The sequence below is a fragment of the Choloepus didactylus genome, chromosome 4 (assembly GCF_015220235.1).
Source record: "Choloepus didactylus isolate mChoDid1 chromosome 4, mChoDid1.pri, whole genome shotgun sequence".
Lineage (NCBI taxonomy): Eukaryota > Metazoa > Chordata > Mammalia > Pilosa > Megalonychidae > Choloepus > Choloepus didactylus.
In genome coordinates, this window is record NC_051310.1 from 93,181,600 (window position 1) to 93,199,626 (window position 18,027).

Sequence of the window (18,027 nt, forward strand, 5' to 3'; positions counted from 1 at the left end):
CCGGCCGCCACCCTCCCCCAGACGAATCAACTGCGACCGCAACTGGCGCCCAACGTGGGGCCCCTGGAATTAAAAGTCCTCTCCACGCAGCGGTCCAGTGAAACCACCCGCTCGCCCGGACGCCTCTCCAGCTCCCCTTCTCCTCGCATGCAAAGTAAGGGCCGCCTCTCCCTCGCCGCCCCGCGGAGCCGCCCCTCCCTCGCCGCTCCACGTCTGGAGCCGCCCCTCCCACGCCGCTCCGCGCCCGGGCCGCTCTTCCTTTCCCGCGTTAACCTAACTCTTACCCCCGACTACCTTTCGTCTTCTCTTCCTATATCCCCCACATTCCTCCTAACACTCTTCCTCCAGTAACTTTCCCTCTTCCCCTCCATTACTTTGCTGTGGTCCTCTGTGTCTTTGTTTCTTTGTTTCGCGCGGTGTGCCTCTTTGCAACCGCCCCCCCCCCCCAAACTGCTCTCGCTACTAGAGGCTCCTGCCTTCCATTCTCACCATCTCCTTCGGCCTCGCTGCCACAGTTTACCTCATTTTCTTTACTCAATAATCAACCCCCCTTTTTTCTCTTTTCTCACTCCGCTATGGGTAATCGTCTATCTGCACGCCAAGCACCCCAAGTTCGCGCTCTGGCGGGTCTCCTAGACACACATCGCTGTAAAGTGTCTGTCCGGCAGCTGCAGGTATACTGGGACCTCCTGCTGCCCTTTAACCCATGGCTCACCACTTGCCATCTTTGGGACCCTGTTACTTATGATCGCCTTATTGATCGGGTCACCAACGCCATGGAACATGAGAGCAAGCGCTTCCCTCCCGGCTTGCTCCCCACCTTAATAACCGTCCGCTCCTGCCTTCAAGGCTCCCTCCCCCCTGATCGAGGCCCCATTAAATCCAAGGAGGCCCTATCAACCCAGCCAACAGATTCAGACAGCGATACTAATGTAGACCACGATTCGGACACAGAATCCTTAGTCGAGCAAATTAACAACTCGCTCGAAGTCGCCCCCCAAAAACAAAGCAATACTAAGCCTCGCCAAGATGGCGAACTTCCTCCTTCTTCTTCCATCGAGGGGAGGAAGTGCTCCGGCGATGACGTCAGCCCTAAGCTGGGCCGGAAACCGCATGCGCTTTACCCCGCCCTTTCACAGGGCGGAGTTAGTCCACCATCTTATGCCTTGGGCCCCACCCTTTCACAGGGCGGAGCTAGTCCACCATCCTATGCCTTAGCCACTCCCACCGCGCCGCCGTCTTGCGACGCTTGGGGCCTCCCACTTCCGCCTCCCCCTCCGGCGAGCTCCCCCTCGGAGCCGCTACCGGCAGCTGCCGCCGCTCCTCCCACCCTGCCGACTAACAACCCCTGGCTGCCTTCTACACCTCAAGGCAACCCTTGGGGCAACGCTCCCCCTACCCCCACTCCCGCGCCAAGCTCTCTGCAAGCGCGTCCTCCTTTCTCTCGTGCCTTTCGCTGCTTTCCTCTTAACCTTACCCCCACACCACAGAAACCGTATGACTGGTATCCCATTGACTCTAATACTATTAAGCAGCTTCGCAGGGCCGTCAAGGAGGACGGGTTGGGTAGCCCATACGCTTCCCAAATACTGCAGGATCTCGGCATGGACTTTTGCATCCCCCAAGACTGGGCCTCGCTTGCCCGTTCCATTCTTAACCCCGGCCAGTTTGTTGACTGGCGTGCTCACTTCCAGGCGGAAGCAGCTAAGCAAAGTGAGCAAGACGCAGCCACTGGAGTCTATCATCCCCCCGAAGCCTATTTAGGCACGGGAGCATTTCTAAATGCGTCTGCTTATATTAATGTCCCTGCCACCTTCTGGACTATCCTCAGAGGCATCGCCTTACACGCGTTTGCCAACTGCTCTGCCCGTCGACCTGACAGCTTTACCAAGCTCCTCCAGGAGCCAAACGAACCTTTCGCCACCTTCGTATCCAGAGTCGAAGAAACCTGCGCTAGAAAAGTTAGCAACCCCCAAGCCCAGCTAGCTCTCACCCGAGAACTCATTCTAGAAGGGGCTAACCCCCACTGTAAGCAAGCCATTCTCCCCTTGAGGGAAAAAAGTCTAGATGACTGGGTTCTCGCCTGCAGCGCCTTTGACCCAGCTGCCGCGTCCCTAGCCCAGGCTGTCTCTGGCGCTGTCACTGCCGCCTTAGCCGCCACCACCGGTTGTTTTAAGTGCGGGCAGAGCGGTCATTTTGCACGGGAGTGCCCCAATGCAGAAATCAACCACCTACCTTTCATGCAGCATAATGGGCGCCCCCCTCCCACTCCTTGCCCACGCTGCCAGCGTGGCTATCACTGGGCGCGCGACTGCAAGAGCAGCCCCAGAGATCTTAGCAAGAATAGCTTAAAAAACCTCTGCTATCCCTGGTGCCCTGACGGCAGTCAGCGCCAGGGCACTGAGCAAGCTTTAAACTCCAAGCGGGGCAAGCCTCAGCCCCGCCCCTAAGAGGCAGCGTGCCGGCCGGTTCTAATAAAACTAATCACTTCACCGGCAGTAAAACGCTTCTCTGGACAGTCCCTATCACCCCAGAAAAGCCTACTCGTAAGTTAAGAATAGAGGGGCAATGGTACACGGGCACGCTCGATTCAGGGGCAGAGGTCTCTTGCATGCCCGCTCAGTATGCCACCATGTGCATGGTTCTCGATGGTCCCTCAGTAGTGGGAGCCACTGGTACCTCCACCTCTCTTCAGGCCATAAGGCCCATTAAGTGGGAGGATGAAGAGGGCCACTCAGGCACCTTCCGCCCGTTATTTCTACACACCATAAACCAAATTTTATGGGGCCGTGACATCCTCACCGCCTCTGGGGCAGTGCTTACCACGCAGCCCCCCCAATAATGTGCGCCACTGCTCGTTTAACACCTCCAGCGCCCGTTCCTCTGCAGTGGGATACTGAGGAACCTATATGGGTGGAGCAGTGGCCCCTTCCCACGCATAAATTAGTAACACTCCAAGCCCTTGTCCAAGAACAATTGGACGCTGGCCACATAGAGCCTTCTACTAGTCCCTATAATTCGCCAGTGTTTGTTATTCATAAAAAAACCCCTCTGCCATAGGTCCCAACCAAGTCATTAACCCCCTTTTTCCACAGCTCTCCAGCCGCACCTCAGCTCCAACCAGCCTCACCTCAGCTGCAAACGGCGCGTTGCCAACACCACCACCCCAACCTCGTCCGCCCCCCGCCCGTTACTCCTCTCCCCTCCTCAGCCTTATCCAAGCGGCCTTCACCTCAGTGAATTCTTCCAACCCCAATCTTACCTCCTCTTGTTGGCTTTGCCTCTCCACCTCCTCCTCCCTGTATGAGCCCGTCGCCTCCAACCTCTCCTTTTCAGAATACAGAAAACAGCCCTTCGGAATGCAATTGAAATACCTCTGCTGTCCCCCTAACCTTTCATTCAGTCTCCTTTACAGGAAAGTGCATCCGCCCTCGCTCCAGTAACTCTCCCAGCCTCACTGCCTGTGCCAGCTACTCATCTCCCAGCAGCTCTGCCAAATTTCTCATTCCTCATAACTCCTCTCAATGGCTCTGCTCCTCTACAGGACTTACCCCCTGCCTTAACGTGCAAACCCTCAATACAACTAATGAAACTTGCCTCCTAATTGTCCTTATCCCTAGGGTCCTATACCACAGCGAGGAAGACTTCTTCCTCCGCCTGGAAAGAACTGCAGCCCCTGCTCCTCTGCAAAAGCGAGAGCCCATCACCGTCCTCACAATTGCCTCCCTCCTAGGTCTTGCAGGCGCTGGCACCGGAATCGCTGCATTAGCCAGTCAAGGCTCCGCCCTAACTCACCTCCGGGCGGCTGTTGACGAGGACATTCGTCACCTACAAAACGCTATTTCCCATCTTAAAAATTCTGTCAATTCCCTCTCTGAGGTCGTGCTCCAAAACCGCCGAGGTCTCGACCTTCTCCTCCTCAAAGAAGGAGGCCTCTGCGCCGCCCTAGGAGAAGAGTGCTGTGTATATGCCAATTCCACAGGGCTCGCCGAGGACAGCCTAAAAAAGGTCCGAGAGGGACTAGAACAACGCAAAAAAGACCGTGAAGCCACCAGCTATTGGTCCCACATCTTTACCCCCCTCCTCCCATACCTCCTCCCTCTCCTCGGCCCCCTACTAATGATTGTTCTAGCTCTCACCTTAGGACCCTACATTATCCGCAGAATTGTCCAGCTTGTAAGGAAACAAACGGATGCTATTTTTTCCTCGTTCATGCAAGTCCAGTACCAGCGACTCGCCACCTCTGACGCTCCCTACTCCGAGATGACAACCAACCCTCCGCGACCTCACCGCCACCGGTCAACCCGCCGACCGCGAGGCCCTTCTCGATCGCCTGAACATCGCACCAACCTCGAGCTCCAGCTTCTCTGAACCTCCAACTTTAAACCCCCCACCCTCGTCCATCTCGCAAGCAGCAAGGCCCCTGTCGAGCGCCCGGGCGCCACACCAACGCCGAGCTCCAGCCTCGCTGAGCCACCATCAACCCCTTTTCCCCTCCCCGACCTTCCCCTTCCCTCATCCCTTAGCGGACCTCTCCGGTAAGCTTCTTCCTTTAATTAGAAAAGAAGGGGGAAATGCGGGACACTGATTACGTGCCTTAACTTGGCGGGCCTGGGCTGGGGGACCGGATCCACCCCTGGGGAGGGTAGTGGGTACGGGTGAGTGCGCCCTCCACAGCCCCCCGGGCCTGGGAAAGTGAGGCCGGAGGCAGGCCCCATTTCCTCACCCAAAATACCAGTGTTAGGGGAGGCTTGCCGGAGGGAACCGCCTTTTCCCCACCCCCTTATCTTGCCCGGACACTCCCCATTGCCAGAGCAACTCCCCCACCGCCAGTGCGCATGCACCGTTGCCAGAGCAACCCCTGCCCGTGACAAACAGCTTCCGCGTCCTCTCAGAACCAATCCAAGCCTTTAACCCTTATAGCTATCCCGCCCTCTAAACTGCCCATTATAAGCTTGTACTCTCCCCTAATAAAGTCTGTCTCTCTCTTGGTTTTCATCATCCTAAAAGAAACGTGTCCCGCCTGTTCCTTTCTCGCCGCCCTCCATACTTGCACGCCTCCCGCCGGGGACCTGGCCAAGTCCCCCGCCTCGCCCTCGCCTCCGGGAAAGAGCCCCCGCCGCCGGTACCCTCGGAGCAATCCTGGGAGCCTAGGATTTAGCAACCGGCCGCCACCCTCCCCCAGACGAATCAACTGCGACCGCAACTGGCGCCCAACGTGGGGCCCCTGGAATTAAAAGTCCTCTCCACGCAGCGGTCCAGTGAAACCACCCGCTCGCCCGGACGCCTCTCCAGCTCCCCTTCTCCTCGCCTGCAAAGTAAGGGCCGCCTCTCCCTCGCCGCCCCGCGGAGCCGCCCCTCCCTCGCCGCTCCACGTCTGGAGCCGCCCCTCCCACGCCGCTCCGCGCCCGGGCCGCTCTTCCTTTCCCGCGTTAACCTAACTCTTACCCCCGACTACCTTTCGTCTTCTCTTCCTATATCCCCCACATTCCTCCTAACACTCTTCCTCCAGTAACTTTCCCTCTTCCCCTCCATTACTTTGCTGTGGTCCTCTGTGTCTTTGTTTCTTTGTTTCGCGCGGTGTGCCTCTTTGCAACCGCCCCCCCCCCCCCAAACTGCTCTCGCTACTAGAGGCTCCTGCCTTCCATTCTCACCATCTCCTTCGGCCTCGCTGCCACAGTTTACCTCATTTTCTTTACTCAATAATCAACCCCCCTTTTTTCTCTTTTCTCACTCCGCTATGGGTAATCGTCTATCTGCACGCCAAGCACCCCAAGTTCGCGCTCTGGCGGGTCTCCTAGACACACATCGCTGTAAAGTGTCTGTCCGGCAGCTGCAGGTATACTGGGACCTCCTGCTGCCCTTTAACCCATGGCTCACCACTTGCCATCTTTGGGACCCTGTTACTTATGATCGCCTTATTGATCGGGTCACCAACGCCATGGAACATGAGAGCAAGCGCTTCCCTCCCGGCTTGCTCCCCACCTTAATAACCGTCCGCTCCTGCCTTCAAGGCTCCCTCCCCCCTGATCGAGGCCCCATTAAATCCAAGGAGGCCCTATCAACCCAGCCAACAGATTCAGACAGCGATACTAATGTAGACCACGATTCGGACACAGAATCCTTAGTCGAGCAAATTAACAACGCGCTCGAAGTCGCCCCCCAAAAACAAAGCAATACTAAGCCTCGCCAAGATGGCGAACTTCCTCCTTCTTCTTCCATCGAGGGGAGGAAGTGCTCCGGCGATGACGTCAGCCCTAAGCTGGGCCGGAAACCGCATGCGCTTTACCCCGCCCTTTCACAGGGCGGAGTTAGTCCACCATCTTATGCCTTGGGCCCCACCCTTTCACAGGGCGGAGCTAGTCCACCATCCTATGCCTTAGCCACTCCCACCGCGCCGCCGTCTTGCGACGCTTGGGGCCTCCCACTTCCGCCTCCCCCTCCGGCGAGCTCCCCCTCGGAGCCGCTACCGGCAGCTGCCGCCGCTCCTCCCACCCTGCCGACTAACAACCCCTGGCTGCCTTCTACACCTCAAGGCAACCCTTGGGGCAACGCTCCCCCTACCCCCACTCCCGCGCCAAGCTCTCTGCAAGCGCGTCCTCCTTTCTCTCGTGCCTTTCGCTGCTTTCCTCTTAACCTTACCCCCACACCACAGAAACCGTATGACTGGTATCCCATTGACTCTAATACTATTAAGCAGCTTCGCAGGGCCGTCAAGGAGGACGGGTTGGGTAGCCCATACGCTTCCCAAATACTGCAGGATCTCGGCATGGACTTTTGCATCCCCCAAGACTGGGCCTCGCTTGCCCGTTCCATTCTTAACCCCGGCCAGTTTGTTGACTGGCGTGCTCACTTCCAGGCGGAAGCAGCTAAGCAAAGTGAGCAAGACGCAGCCACTGGAGTCTATCATCCCCCCGAAGCCTATTTAGGCACGGGAGCATTTCTAAATGCGTCTGCTTATATTAATGTCCCTGCCACCTTCTGGACTATCCTCAGAGGCATCGCCTTACACGCGTTTGCCAACTGCTCTGCCCGTCGACCTGACAGCTTTACCAAGCTCCTCCAGGAGCCAAACGAACCTTTCGCCACCTTCGTATCCAGAGTCGAAGAAACCTGCGCTAGAAAAGTTAGCAACCCCCAAGCCCAGCTAGCTCTCACCCGAGAACTCATTCTAGAAGGGGCTAACCCCCACTGTAAGCAAGCCATTCTCCCCTTGAGGGAAAAAAGTCTAGATGACTGGGTTCTCGCCTGCAGCGCCTTTGACCCAGCTGCCGCGTCCCTAGCCCAGGCTGTCTCTGGCGCTGTCACTGCCGCCTTAGCCGCCACCACCGGTTGTTTTAAGTGCGGGCAGAGCGGTCATTTTGCACGGGAGTGCCCCAATGCAGAAATCAACCACCTACCTTTCATGCAGCATAATGGGCGCCCCCCTCCCACTCCTTGCCCACGCTGCCAGCGTGGCTATCACTGGGCGCGCGACTGCAAGAGCAGCCCCAGAGATCTTAGCAAGAATAGCTTAAAAAACCTCTGCTATCCCTGGTGCCCTGACGGCAGTCAGCGCCAGGGCACTGAGCAAGCTTTAAACTCCAAGCGGGGCAAGCCTCAGCCCCGCCCCTAAGAGGCAGCGTGCCGGCCGGTTCTAATAAAACTAATCACTTCACCGGCAGTAAAACGCTTCTCTGGACAGTCCCTATCACCCCAGAAAAGCCTACTCGTAAGTTAAGAATAGAGGGGCAATGGTACACGGGCACGCTCGATTCAGGGGCAGAGGTCTCTTGCATGCCCGCTCAGTATGCCACCATGTGCATGGTTCTCGATGGTCCCTCAGTAGTGGGAGCCACTGGTACCTCCACCTCTCTTCAGGCCATAAGGCCCATTAAGTGGGAGGATGAAGAGGGCCACTCAGGCACCTTCCGCCCGTTATTTCTACACACCATAAACCAAATTTTATGGGGCCGTGACATCCTCACCGCCTCTGGGGCAGTGCTTACCACGCAGCCCCCCCAATAATGTGCGCCACTGCTCGTTTAACACCTCCAGCGCCCGTTCCTCTGCAGTGGGATACTGAGGAACCTATATGGGTGGAGCAGTGGCCCCTTCCCACGCATAAATTAGTAACACTCCAAGCCCTTGTCCAAGAACAATTGGACGCTGGCCACATAGAGCCTTCTACTAGTCCCTATAATTCGCCAGTGTTTGTTATTCATAAAAAAACCCCTCTGCCATAGGTCCCAACCAAGTCATTAACCCCCTTTTTCCACAGCTCTCCAGCCGCACCTCAGCTCCAACCAGCCTCACCTCAGCTGCAAACGGCGCGTTGCCAACACCACCACCCCAACCTCGTCCGCCCCCCGCCCGTTACTCCTCTCCCCTCCTCAGCCTTATCCAAGCGGCCTTCACCTCAGTGAATTCTTCCAACCCCAATCTTACCTCCTCTTGTTGGCTTTGCCTCTCCACCTCCTCCTCCCTGTATGAGCCCGTCGCCTCCAACCTCTCCTTTTCAGAATACAGAAAACAGCCCTTCGGAATGCAATTGAAATACCTCTGCTGTCCCCCTAACCTTTCATTCAGTCTCCTTTACAGGAAAGTGCATCCGCCCTCGCTCCAGTAACTCTCCCAGCCTCACTGCCTGTGCCAGCTACTCATCTCCCAGCAGCTCTGCCAAATTTCTCATTCCTCATAACTCCTCTCAATGGCTCTGCTCCTCTACAGGACTTACCCCCTGCCTTAACGTGCAAACCCTCAATACAACTAATGAAACTTGCCTCCTAATTGTCCTTATCCCTAGGGTCCTATACCACAGCGAGGAAGACTTCTTCCTCCGCCTGGAAAGAACTGCAGCCCCTGCTCCTCTGCAAAAGCGAGAGCCCATCACCGTCCTCACAATTGCCTCCCTCCTAGGTCTTGCAGGCGCTGGCACCGGAATCGCTGCATTAGCCAGTCAAGGCTCCGCCCTAACTCACCTCCGGGCGGCTGTTGACGAGGACATTCGTCACCTACAAAACGCTATTTCCCATCTTAAAAATTCTGTCAATTCCCTCTCTGAGGTCGTGCTCCAAAACCGCCGAGGTCTCGACCTTCTCCTCCTCAAAGAAGGAGGCCTCTGCGCCGCCCTAGGAGAAGAGTGCTGTGTATATGCCAATTCCACAGGGCTCGCCGAGGACAGCCTAAAAAAGGTCCGAGAGGGACTAGAACAACGCAAAAAAGACCGTGAAGCCACCAGCTATTGGTCCCACATCTTTACCCCCCTCCTCCCATACCTCCTCCCTCTCCTCGGCCCCCTACTAATGATTGTTCTAGCTCTCACCTTAGGACCCTACATTATCCGCAGAATTGTCCAGCTTGTAAGGAAACAAACGGATGCTATTTTTTCCTCGTTCGTGCAAGTCCAGTACCAGCGACTCGCCACCTCTGACGCTCCCTACTCCGAGATGACAACCAACCCTCCGCGACCTCACCGCCACCGGTCAACCCGCCGACCGCGAGGCCCTTCTCGATCGCCTGAACATCGCACCAACCTCGAGCTCCAGCTTCTCTGAACCTCCAACTTTAAACCCCCCACCCTCGTCCATCTCGCAAGCAGCAAGGCCCCTGTCGAGCGCCCGGGCGCCACACCAACGCCGAGCTCCAGCCTCGCTGAGCCACCATCAACCCCTTTTCCCCTCCCCGACCTTCCCCTTCCCTCATCCCTTAGCGGACCTCTCCGGTAAGCTTCTTCCTTTAATTAGAAAAGAAGGGGGAAATGCGGGACACTGATTACGTGCCTTAACTTGGCGGGCCTGGGCTGGGGGACCGGATCCACCCCTGGGGAGGGTAGTGGGTACGGGTGAGTGCGCCCTCCACAGCCCCCCGGGCCTGGGAAAGTGAGGCCGGAGGCAGGCCCCATTTCCTCACCCAAAATACCAGTGTTAGGGGAGGCTTGCCGGAGGGAACCGCCTTTTCCCCACCCCCTTATCTTGCCCGGACACTCCCCATTGCCAGAGCAACTCCCCCACCGCCAGTGCGCATGCACCGTTGCCAGAGCAACTCCTGCCCGTGACAAACAGCTTCCGCGTCCTCTCAGAACCAATCCAAGCCTTTAACCCTTATAGCTACCCCGCCCTCTAAACTGCCCATTATAAGCTTGTACTCTCCCCTAATAAAGTCTGTCTCTCTCTTGGTTTTCATCATCCTAAAAGAAACGTGTCCCGCCTGTTCCTTTCTCGCCGCCCCTCCATACTTGCACGCCTCCCGCCGGGGACCTGGCCAAGTCCCCCGCCTCGCCCTCGCCTCCGGGAAAGAGCCCCCGCCGCCGGTACCCTCGGAGCAATCCTGGGAGCCTAGGATTTAGCAACCGGCCGCCACCCTCCCCCAGACGAATCAACTGCGACCGCAATATAGTAATTCTATGTTTAACTTTTTGAGGATCTGCCAAACTATTTTCTGCAGCACTGCACCATTTTACATTCCTACTAGCAATGCATGAAGGTTCCAATTTCTCCACATACTTGCCAATGCTTGTTATTTTCTATTTTTTATTTTATAATAACCATCCTAGTGAGTGTGAAGTAGTATCTCTCATCATCTTGATTTGCATTTCCCTAATGACTGATGATGCTGAGCATCTTTTCATATACTTATTGGTCATTTGTATGTCTTCTCTGAACCATTACAATTTGATCTTACTTGGTTATTAGGATTTTTTATTTCAGCAGTTTTGTGTCTGAAGCTGCTACACAGTCAGATTTTGCTATTTTGAAATGCCTTATATAATGAAATAGCAGTTCTGATATATTGAAAACAAATTCATTTCTGTTAAAACCTTACAGAAAAGAAAATTACTATGGGATTAACCATTAAAGATAGATAATGTCTGAATTACTTCCCAAACTAACAAATCACTTGAAAATGTGAAGGCCTAACCAACCAAGCAACCAAAGAACAACAGTCTTAAGTCACAGAAATAAAATTCCAGGTATGTTAAACATTTATGATGTTAACTTTTCAAATGTAGTTTAATGACACTTATTTTAATTATTTTATATGGCATATAACATTAAAAGGAAAAGTAGGAGAACATTTTTCTTTTATAGGTGATGCAAACATACAACTTCTCATCATCAGTAGTTCCTATCAAAGGCTGACATGAAATTTAAAAAAAAAAAAGCTTTTATTTGTAAACAGATATAAGCCTGTAAAAGAAATATCTTTTCTGCCCACAATGCAACATAGTCTTTCTACTTCTAATCACAGTAACCATAAATAAAACATACTCTCAAAATCTTAGACATCCTTACCCTTTATTAAAAGTTGTGTGCTATGATTGAGAAGAAAGGCACTCCTTTCAATCAATTTGTAAAATAATGATCAATTCACAAAACACTTGCCTCTTGGGAAAACAGGCACCCCCTAAGAGAAAAAAAAACCTTTATATCAAGCCCCTATGCAAATTAGTTTGCTATACAGCAGGAAAGGGAAGAAAAAATGATTTTAAAAAGTACAAAGGGGCTTTTATAAAAGAAGGGCACATCCATGCATCAGAAACTGCTTGCTCTTCCAAAAGACAAGTTAATCAGAGCTTGTGACCACAACAGCAATGCCACTCCTGACCCCTGCAACCCATTTGTCAGTTTCCTGGAAAATATGAGATTTGTGCAGATAGAGGCAGGGAGCCAGGAAGAGAGTAGAGACAGTTCTAGTTATTTTTCTAAAATATGAGTAGCCTTGTCACTCTCAGGATAAAAAGCTTTTGATGCCTCCCTATTAAGCACTCTCCTCATCACAGCACACAAAGCCTTTACCTGGCCCCAACCTACTTCCAGCCTGATCTCCTTTGGTTTCCCTTCCTTCAGGCACTTGTCACATACTCTTTCCCACCTTGTCCCCTTGTGTATTCTGTTTCCCCTCTGGCCTGCCTTTTCTCTCCTTTTCTCCCTGCTGAACCATATTCCTTTCATTGCTCAAATTATAACAGTGACTTTTAAAATATAACCTAAAACTGTAAGCAAGCAGGAAATTGTAAATTAACCTTAAAATGTAACCTAAAGCAGCCTCTAAACGTTATCTTAAAACGGAAAGTAGGCGGGGGTGAAAACCTTTAGTCTCACAAACAAGCAAGATGTAAATGTGAAGTTTGCCCCTAAAACCTAAATAAGCTTTCATCTATGGTCCCCAGACCTCCCAGGTATGAATAAAGCCTTTTCATCTCCCTAGACACCTGAGGGGCACCTTTCACAGGTGATCATCTAGTTCCTAAAGGAAATAGGAAATAACTAAATTACTGAAATTTTCCAAACCTTTGTTACATAATAACTAAGATGATTAACTCTCTGTCCAGCTCTAATGGGTTTAGCAGACCCAGGCACAGAGGAATAGCCATTGAGACTTGGTCGCCTAGGACTTGGTTTTAATTCTTGGTCTTGTTTTTGTTTGTGGTTTGGTTAAGTTTTTGTTTTGTGTTTTGTTTTGTCCTGTTTTGTCTCAAGTTATCTAAAAACTATTTTTTAAAAATGGGAAATGACATAAAGGAAATCTAAGGGAGTTAAGAAGGATGAACCTTTAAATTGCATTCTTAAACACTGCAAGCAATTTGGGTATGAGCCCATGACAAAGAAAAGCATGGAACATTTATGCAAAGTAATTTGTCCTCATTATGAATTAGAGGATGGCCATAAGCCAAGGATCAATAAAATATAATGCTATTTTGCAGCTAGAATCATTCTGTAAGAGAATGGGTAAACGGGATGAAATTCCATATGTACAATGTTTCATGGCTCTAGCGCAAAATAAAAAGCTGCAGAGAGAATGTTTCAGGCATGGCTTTTTACCTATCAGCTAAGCCCCTAGCCTCTCCTTGGAAGCTCCGGAGCTTATTGCTCCAGGAGAAGTCAAGGAGGATCCTAGTTCCCTGGAAAAAATAAGCAAACTGAAGTTTCTGAGGTTCAGGCTAAAGAAACAGTAACCAAACTTCCTAAACCTCAAATGAAGGAATACCCTGAGATCCTGACTGGGACTCCTGAGTTCCAGGTTAAAGAAATAGTAGCCAGAGTCTCTGTTGTGGGATACTTTTAGCTTCTGACTAAGGAATCAGCAACTGGACCACCTGACCCCCAGGATAAGAACAATAATATTAGGAGCTTAGTGCAAGATATAGTTAAAGAAATGGTACAACAATTAGAAACTAAACTAGGGAATGATCAAGGCTATGGGTGTTGTAAGAAACCCCTCCCCAATTCTTCTCAGCCTGATGAACCTATAGATGCTGTATTCACCTCTAGGATCAAGAGGAGGGTACAGATGCCCACTGTCCCTGCACTTCCCCAACCCCCTCAGCCAGGGTCTGTGGTTCCTGTAGGGTCTGTAAACTGCATTTCCCCAACCTTTTCAGCCAGAGCCTGCAGCAGTTGTGTCTACTCCCCCCAACCCTTTCATGCCAGAGTCAGCCACTTTGGCAGTCCCCTCTTCCCCGCCACCTTATCAGGAGAATGCAGAGGAGCATGGGATGCCTTTAAATTCCCCCCGAAATGGCCTCCTCATCTCATACCCGGAGTGGTATGAATTTTAGGCAGGGTGTCTCAACCTCTGGAGGGCAACAGCAGGGACAGTTCCCTCTTTGACAAGGGCCAGCTGGGATAGATGATCAGGGCCAACCAAGAGGATACCTATATGTACAAACGCCATTCTCCACTTCTGACCTCTACAGTTGGAAGGATAGAGTTCCTAGTTACCAGAAAGATCCTAGGGAAATGGAGAATCTTTTAAAATTAATATTTGGCACACATAACCAGAACTGGGTTAACATTCAGTCTTTATTGAATGTTTTTTAACTTTGGAGGAAAAACGGGTAGTTTTGGAAAAGGCACAGGACCATGCTGATTCCTTGGCTAATACTAATCCAAACAATACAATTCATGTACCTGGCTCAAAACCACAAGGTTTTAAAAATGCCCCAACCATTTTTGGACAAGCCTTGTCCAGAGACCTCCAGGGAGTAAAGCTCCTCCAATATGCAGATGATGTCCTTATTGCTAGCAAGTCACAAGAAGCCTCAGACTTTAATACCATAATGATGCCGAAAAGGTTAGCCAAGAAAGGATATAAAGTATCTGAGAAAAAGGCACAGATCACACAGACGCATATCAAATACCTAGGATTTGAGCTCTCTAAAGGACAAAGGGCTCTGTTAACCTAGTAGAAAGGAAGCCCTTTGGCAGGTAGCCTTACCAAAAAAACAGAAAGGAACTCAGAGGATTTCTAGGTATGGCCGGCTACCGCCGACCATGGATACCAAATTTTGGATTAATAGCCAAAACTCTATATCTGGCCCTCAAGGGAAATGAAAGTGATCCCTTAGAATGGACACCAGAATGTACAATTGCCTTTCAAAGTTTGACGGACAAATTAATGTCAGCTCCAGCCTTAGAGCTCCCTGATCCCATGAAAGAATTTGACCTGTTTGTCCATGAGAGGCAGGGCATTGCCTTAGGGGTACTTGTACAATCTTTTGGGTGAAGTATACAATATACAACCAGTGGCTTATTTCTCAAAACAGTTGGACAGTGTGGCCCAAGGCCCTGCTTGTCTGAGGACAGTGGCAGCCACTTGCGAACTCTTGCAGGAAGCAGAAAAGTTTGCTTTAGGATCCCCAACCTGTGTTTTTACTACTCACTGTGTCATCACTGTATTAGAACAAAAAGGCGGACAATGGCTCATCACGGGCATTGTCAGGCCATGCTGCTAGACAACCCAAATGTCATCCTAAAAACTATAGATAAACTCAATCCTGCCTCCCTCCTCCCAGAAAGTAAAAAAGGGTCTGAATGGACCTACCCAAAACATGATTGTGTTCAGCTGTTAGATGAAGTCTATTCAAGCCATCTGGAGCTGATAGATGTGCCACTTACTGAACCCAGACCTAGAATTACTGATGGAAATAGTTATATGGACCAGTGTAAACGGAGTGCAGGATATGCAGTGGTCACCCTCACAGAAATACTGGAGGAAAAGCCTCTCCCGCCAGGAACTTCAACACAGAGGGCAGAGCTAGTTGCTCTTGAGAGAGCTCTACAACTGAGTGCAGGACAGAAAGTCATCATGTATACAGACTCGAGGTATGCTTTCGCTGTTGTACATGCTCACGGAATGATTTGGAAGGAGTGTGGTCTGTTAACTGCAGCCCACAAAGACATAAAACATGTAGATCTAATTTTGGAATTGTTAGATGCAGTAATGCATCACAGAGAATTAGCTGTTGTCCACTGCAGAGGGCACCAATCCATGAATAACAAAGAGGCTATGGGAAATAGACTGGCAGACAAGGTGGTGAGAAAGGCAGTCAGGCAAAAGCTTACCCCAGAAACTAATGCTGTTATTCATGATCCTAATCAAAAGCCCCCACTATTGCCACAGAGTGAATAGGATCCTGAACTCTTAAGATTTGGAAAGCCCCAGTACATAGATAAGGACTTAGCAAGAGCAAAGGAATGGGGATTTACTATGTTAACAGATCAAGGCTGGTTTAGGAGGGGAGAGGACTATGAAGACAATCATATATTACTTATTCCTGAGAACTTGGTAAAGCCTGTTGTAATCTATTTCCATCAAATGACTCATTATGGATGAGAAACTCTCTTCCAGTGGATAAGCCGGTTCCTGGTCGGTCCTAACCTACGCCAAACCATACAAAATATAACAAGTCAGTGCATAAACTGTGCCAGAGTTAATCCCCAACCCTGCTCCAAAGTTCCTTTATTAATTAGAGTACAATATAGAGACTTAGGTGGCGGGGAAGACTGGCAAGTAGATTTTACAGTAATGTCTCAAGCCCCTAGAAGCTTCAAGGATCTGCTAGTATTTGTGAACACCTTTACTGGGTGGGTAGAAGCTTTTCCCTGTTGAACTGAGAACATACAAGAAATTGTTAAATGGTTACTTCAAAAAAATTCCTAAATTTGGACTTCTGCTTTCTGTTCAAAACAAAAGACCAGCTTTCACAGCAAAAATCTTTAAAGGTGTTTCAAGACTCTTCAACATTGACTGGTGCCTACATTCTGCTTACAAGCCACAGTCTACAGGAAAAAACAGAATGCATGAATTGGATCTTAAAAGACAGCCTTGCTAAAATCCGCTTGAAAACTCATTTAAAACAAAATAAAGTTCTACTTGTTGCCTCCCCTGAGGATAAGAATAGCACCCTGAAGTCTGAGCTCTTTAAAATAACATTTGGAAGGCCATTTCTGAAGGTTATACAGGTAGATAACATGCATCCCAGTTCAGAATTAACTACAATACAATACGTAAAATCCTTAAGTGCTACTTTAGCTAAAATTCATAATCATGCCTCTAATCATCTTAAATTCCCCACAGGTGTACTCCTTTCTACCATTACCAGCTGTGCCAGTTTGAATATATATTGTGTCCCCCAAACGCTATTATCTTTGATGTAATCTTGTGTGGGCAAATGTTATCAGTTTTGATTAGATTTCTTTGAGTGTTTCTTTGGAATGCACCCCACCCAGCTGTGGGTGATGACTGTGATTGGATATGTCCATGGAGGTGTGGCCCCACCCATTTGGGATGGGCCTTGATCAGTGGAGCTATATAAATGAACTGACAGGCAGGGAGAACTCAGTGCAGCTGTGAGTGATGTTTTAAAGAGGAGCTACAGCCAAGAGGGACACTTGGAAGAAAGCACAGGAGCTGCAGATGAGAGACAGTTTGAAGACAGCTGTTGAAGCAGACTGTTGGCTCTAGAGAAGCTGAGAGAGGACAAACGCCCCAAGGGCAACTAAGAGTGACATTTTTGAGGAACTGCAGCTGAAAGAGGAACGTCCTGGGAGAAGGCCATTTTGAAAACAGAACTTTGGAACAGATGCCAGCCACCTGCCTTCCCAGCTAACAGATTTTCTGGACACCATTGGCCATCCTCCAGTGAAGTTACCCTTTGTTGATGGACACTTATGGCCTTAAGACTGTAACTTTGTAACCAAATAAACCCCCTTTTATAAAAACCAATCCATCTCTGGTGTTTTGCATTCCAGCAGCATTAGCAAACTAGAACACCAGCCTAGAGATCAAGTCTGGATCTGCACTGCACCTGAAAAGACCAGCACCCCTAGGTTCAACTAAATCCAATGGGCTAGGCCTTACTTAGTGTTACTTGTTATTCATTATTCTTAAGTTGCAGGGAATAAAACCCTGGAATTCACCACACCAGAGTCAAGCTGCAACTGTCCCTGAACAGAGACATACCTCCTGTTAGATAAAAAGCCGTGGTGACAGTAAATCCTCATGATAATCCAAAATATCAGTACACTTGTGAACCTTGGGATGGCCCAAGATATCTGTTTAAAAATATTTCTAGTCAAATTAGTTATGATGTTCTTTGTTATCTATTTTTTCCATAACCTTAATGTGCTCTTTAGGAGCAACTTGCCAAAGTAATCTCTCTTTGCAAAGGTTCTATTCATATTCTACTTCTATAAACCAGTCTTAACCACTGGATTTGTATCCAGCTTCTTATCTCTAGTGTCTCTAGCTCGCAGTGGTGGATATCCCCTTTACAAGGAACAGACAAAATAGTTCTCAAGTCATTAATAATTAACAAGCAGAAAAAATACAGTGTGTTAAGCATCAAAAATATCACCAGAGATGATCTTGTCACTGGCTAGTAAATTTAACCCAGCCAGAACACTGTCTTGCTTCCTCTGTCAATATTACTAGTGAAATGGTACTATGTTATTCCTATCAGTTAAATTTAAAAAGGGAACAACTTTACTGAAACAATGAAAATGGAATATGTTCAATTCTAGAATAGAATAGTTTAGCTTATCCATGTAAGAAACAAGCACTCTTCCTAAAAGGAATAAACGCTCACCCGATTGTGGAGAAGAAAAGAATTTATTCACGATCTTGCAAGAATGGGTGCCCAACCAAAATGTGGGGGGTTGGCACACAGAACAATAGACCCAGCAGTATTTATTTCCTAAGCCTAACTGCAAGTCCCTCCCCTGTTTCTCCAGTGGCTGGATACTTCAGAGGTTACATTCTATT